The sequence below is a fragment of the Hyperolius riggenbachi genome, chromosome 4, assembly GCF_040937935.1.
Source record: "Hyperolius riggenbachi isolate aHypRig1 chromosome 4, aHypRig1.pri, whole genome shotgun sequence".
Lineage (NCBI taxonomy): Eukaryota > Metazoa > Chordata > Amphibia > Anura > Hyperoliidae > Hyperolius > Hyperolius riggenbachi.
Window position 1 is genome coordinate 9108284 of NC_090649.1, and position 5000 is coordinate 9113283.

General features: G+C 47.9%; 3 non-coding genes across 3 annotated transcripts; 2 read left to right on the forward strand and 1 right to left on the reverse strand.

The window, feature by feature from the left end:
• Positions 1-1380: 1380 nt before the first annotated feature.
• On the forward strand, positions 1381-1452 carry TRNAG-UCC (transfer RNA glycine (anticodon UCC)). The gene has a single exon. It is a non-coding gene; the product is annotated as a tRNA-Gly (tRNA).
• Positions 1453-3009: 1557 nt separating this feature from the next.
• TRNAG-UCC (transfer RNA glycine (anticodon UCC)) lies at positions 3010-3081 on the forward strand. Its single transcript has one exon. It is a non-coding gene; the product is annotated as a tRNA-Gly (tRNA).
• A 1024-nt stretch (positions 3082-4105) lies between these two features.
• TRNAN-GUU (transfer RNA asparagine (anticodon GUU)) lies at positions 4106-4179 on the reverse strand. The gene has a single exon. It is a non-coding gene; the product is annotated as a tRNA-Asn (tRNA).
• Positions 4180-5000: the final 821 nt, after the last annotated feature.

Consider the following 5000-nt stretch of genomic DNA (forward strand, 5'->3'; position numbering starts at 1 on the left):
ATAATGTTCTAAACAAATAGCTAGCAAGGCACTAAAGCGAGCCTGTCCTTGGGTGGGCTTGAACTGCCTTTCTTTGGCTTGACAGCCGTCGCCAGGCTTTGGGTTCGATCCCCGGCTAATACTTTACTGCTGCTTCTGGGGTACAGAAAACTTCATTTGGTCACAGACACTGCCAGGGATGTCTGTTGTATCACTAAGACATGAACTTGATGCTGCTCACCCTTTTCATGAACGTGAATGAGATTCCAACGTGTCTCAAATGAATCTACATGGCTATCTGGGGTTCTCTTCGGACAACTGTTGAACACAAAAGGAAAGGCCGTCCCTGGGTGGGCTTGAACCACCAACCTTTTGGTTAACAGCCGAACACGCTAACCGATTGCGCCACAGAGACTGTGCCTGCAGTTGTTGCTAAATGATTTTATGGGGATGTATGTGTGTCTTGTGGAGTGAGGAAGTAAGTCTGCTCCAAGAAGTTTAACGCCACTTTTTCCCACAATGAAGCATTCACTGTATGGCAGCAGAGTGGCGCAGCGGAAGCGTGCTGGGCCCATAACCCAGAGGTCGATGGATCGAAACCATCCTCTGCTAGGTGTACGTTGGTTTTTATACCTTGCTTACCATATGGGCCAATTGTCGGCCATAGCCCCTTAAGAGAAAGTGTCATTAGGGCCTTGCTGTAACATATATAGTAGTGTAACTATTTCAACTAATGTACCCTTCTTAAACTTGAAGGTTGAATACAAACAGAAGCAGAGTGGCACAGCGGAAGCGTGCTGGGCCCATAACCCAGAGGTCGATGGATCGAAACCATCCTCTGCTAGGCATGAATTCATTTTTGCACCTTGCTTTATCGCATGGGCAAAACGGTTTCCATTGCCCTGTAAGAGAAAGTGTAATAAGGGCCCTGCTGTAACGTACATATTAGGGTAGCTAAGACTACTCCTGGGCCGTTCTTGTAGTTGAAGAGATGGGTGAACTGTGACACCGCACTTAAAAAAAAAAAAAAAAAAAAAAAAACAGCAAACAGAGAAGCTTCCCCATATTGGAGCATTGGATTTGGTCAAGTCTTAAGCCAATGTGTTGTAGGGCACAAGTAAGCTTTGGGTTAGCAGGAATGGTTGCATGGCCACCTAGCTTTTCATCCTTCCCACCCTTGCCCTGGAATCTTCCAGACTTCAAATTGCTGTCCTTTGCTGTGTGTGTTGCACCAGCATCATCCAGGGGGGCACATGATCTTTCTGAAGTCTTGAATTGAAGTCTGTAAGCAGTATCACCATGTGTCCCACTGCTTACATCTAGCAAAGTAGGCAAATAAGCAAGCTCATTTTTCTCTTGGGTATATTGCAATGGTACATGCTAGGCGAGTTTCAGCATGTAGCGTTGGTGGTATAGTGGTGAGCATAGCTGCCTTCCAAGCAGTTGACCCGGGTTCGATTCCCGGCCAACGCATGTGAGCTTGCTTTTGGCACCCTACAATTCCATGGAAGACAAGACCAAGACAAGATCTCTGAACAGTTAGGACATCCTGCACCTGCTCAGTCTCTGGAGAGGTTCCATTCCGGTGCAGCAGACTCTACGCCAGCTTAAAGTTCTTTCTAAATGGTCAACACTTAATGCAGACACTCTATAATGTTCTAAACAAATAGCTAGCAAGGCACTAAAGCGAGCCTGTCCTTGGGTGGGCTTGAACTGCCTTTCTTTGGCTTGACAGCCGTCGCCAGGCTTTGGGTTCGATCCCCGGCTAATACTTTACTGCTGCTTCTGGGGTACAGAAAACTTCATTTGGTCACAGACACTGCCAGGGATGTCTGTTGTATCACTAAGACATGAACTTGATGCTGCTCACCCTTTTCATGAACGTGAATGAGATTCCAACGTGTCTCAAATGAATCTACATGGCTATCTGGGGTTCTCTTCGGACAACTGTTGAACACAAAAGGAAAGGCCGTCCCTGGGTGGGCTTGAACCACCAACCTTTTGGTTAACAGCCGAACACGCTAACCGATTGCGCCACAGAGACTGTGCCTGCAGTTGTTGCTAAATGATTTTATGGGGATGTATGTGTGTCTTGTGGAGTGAGGAAGTAAGTCTGCTCCAAGAAGTTTAACGCCACTTTTTCCCACAATGAAGCATTCACTGTATGGCAGCAGAGTGGCGCAGCGGAAGCGTGCTGGGCCCATAACCCAGAGGTCGATGGATCGAAACCATCCTCTGCTAGGTGTACGTTGGTTTTTATACCTTGCTTACCATATGGGCCAATTGTCGGCCATAGCCCCTTAAGAGAAAGTGTCATTAGGGCCTTGCTGTAACATATATAGTAGTGTAACTATTTCAACTAATGTACCCTTCTTAAACTTGAAGGTTGAATACAAACAGAAGCAGAGTGGCACAGCGGAAGCGTGCTGGGCCCATAACCCAGAGGTCGATGGATCGAAACCATCCTCTGCTAGGCATGAATTCATTTTTGCACCTTGCTTTATCGCATGGGCAAAACGGTTTCCATTGCCCTGTAAGAGAAAGTGTAATAAGGGCCCTGCTGTAACGTACATATTAGGGTAGCTAAGACTACTCCTGGGCCGTTCTTGTAGTTGAAGAGATGGGTGAACTGTGACACCGCACTTAAAAAAAAAAAAAAAAAAAAAAAAACAGCAAACAGAGAAGCTTCCCCATATTGGAGCATTGGATTTGGTCAAGTCTTAAGCCAATGTGTTGTAGGGCACAAGTAAGCTTTGGGTTAGCAGGAATGGTTGCATGGCCACCTAGCTTTTCATCCTTCCCACCCTTGCCCTGGAATCTTCCAGACTTCAAATTGCTGTCCTTTGCTGTGTGTGTTGCACCAGCATCATCCAGGGGGGCACATGATCTTTCTGAAGTCTTGAATTGAAGTCTGTAAGCAGTATCACCATGTGTCCCACTGCTTACATCTAGCAAAGTAGGCAAATAAGCAAGCTCATTTTTCTCTTGGGTATATTGCAATGGTACATGCTAGGCGAGTTTCAGCATGTAGCGTTGGTGGTATAGTGGTGAGCATAGCTGCCTTCCAAGCAGTTGACCCGGGTTCGATTCCCGGCCAACGCATGTGAGCTTGCTTTTGGCACCCTACAATTCCATGGAAGACAAGACCAAGACAAGATCTCTGAACAGTTAGGACATCCTGCACCTGCTCAGTCTCTGGAGAGGTTCCATTCCGGTGCAGCAGACTCTACGCCAGCTTAAAGTTCTTTCTAAATGGTCAACACTTAACCACCTTAGCGGTATGGACGAGCTCAGCTCGTCCATTACCGCCAGAGGGTGCCGCTCAGGCCCTGCTGGGCCGATTTACATGAAATAAAGAGCAGCACACGCAGCCGGCACTTTGCCAGCCGCGTGTGCTGCCCGATCGCCGCCGCTCTGCGGCGATCCGCCGCGAGTAGCGGCGAAAGAGGGTCCCCCCAGCCGCCTGAGCCCTGCGCAGCCGGAACAAATAGTTCCGGCCAGCGCTAAGGGCTGGATCGGAGGCGGCAGACGTCAGGACGTCGGCTGACGTCCATGACGTCACTCCGCTCGTCGCTATGGCGACGATCTAAGCAAAACAAGGAAGGCCGCTCATTGCGGCCTTCCTTGTTTATTCCGGGCGCCGGAGGCGATCAGAAGAACGCCTCCGGAGCGCCATCTAGTGGGCTTTCATGCAGCCAACTTTCAGTTGGCTGCATGAAATATTTTTTTTTTTATTTAAAAAAAACCCTCATGCAGCTGCCCTGGCGATCTTAATAGAACGCCAGGGTGGTTAATGCAGACACTCTATAATGTTCTAAACAAATAGCTAGCAAGGCACTAAAGCGAGCCTGTCCTTGGGTGGGCTTGAACTGCCTTTCTTTGGCTTGACAGCCGTCGCCAGGCTTTGGGTTCGATCCCCGGCTAATACTTTACTGCTGCTTCTGGGGTACAGAAAACTTCATTTGGTCACAGACACTGCCAGGGATGTCTGTTGTATCACTAAGACATGAACTTGATGCTGCTCACCCTTTTCATGAACGTGAATGAGATTCCAACGTGTCTCAAATGAATCTACATGGCTATCTGGGGTTCTCTTCGGACAACTGTTGAACACAAAAGGAAAGGCCGTCCCTGGGTGGGCTTGAACCACCAACCTTTCGGTTAACAGCCGAACGCGCTAACCGATTGCGCCACAGAGACTGTGCCTGCAGTTGTTGCTAAATGATTTTATGGGGATGTATGTGTGTCTTGTGGAGTGAGGAAGTAAGTCTGCTCCAAGAAGTTTAACGCCACTTTTTCCCACAATGAAGCATTCACTGTATGGCAGCAGAGTGGCGCAGCGGAAGCGTGCTGGGCCCATAACCCAGAGGTCGATGGATCGAAACCATCCTCTGCTAGGTGTACGTTGGTTTTTATACCTTGCTTACCATATGGGCCAATTGTCGGCCATAGCCCCTTAAGAGAAAGTGTCATTAGGGCCTTGCTGTAACATATATAGTAGTGTAACTATTTCAACTAATGTACCCTTCTTAAACTTGAAGGTTGAATACAAACAGAAGCAGAGTGGCACAGCGGAAGCGTGCTGGGCCCATAACCCAGAGGTCGATGGATCGAAACCATCCTCTGCTAGGCATGAATTCATTTTTGCACCTTGCTTTATCGCATGGGCAAAACGGTTTCCATTGCCCTGTAAGAGAAAGTGTAATAAGGGCCCTGCTGTAACGTACATATTAGGGTAGCTAAGACTACTCCTGGGCCGTTCTTGTAGTTGAAGAGATGGGTGAACTGTGACACCGCACTTAAAAAAAAAAAAAAAAAAAAAAACAGCAAACAGAGAAGCTTCCCCATATTGGAGCATTGGATTTGGTCAAGTCTTAAGCCAATGTGTTGTAGGGCACAAGTAAGCTTTGGGTTAGCAGGAATGGTTGCATGGCCACCTAGCTTTTCATCCTTCCCACCCTTGCCCTGGAATCTTCCAGACTTCAAATTGCTGTCCTTTGCTGTGTGTGTTGCACCAGCAT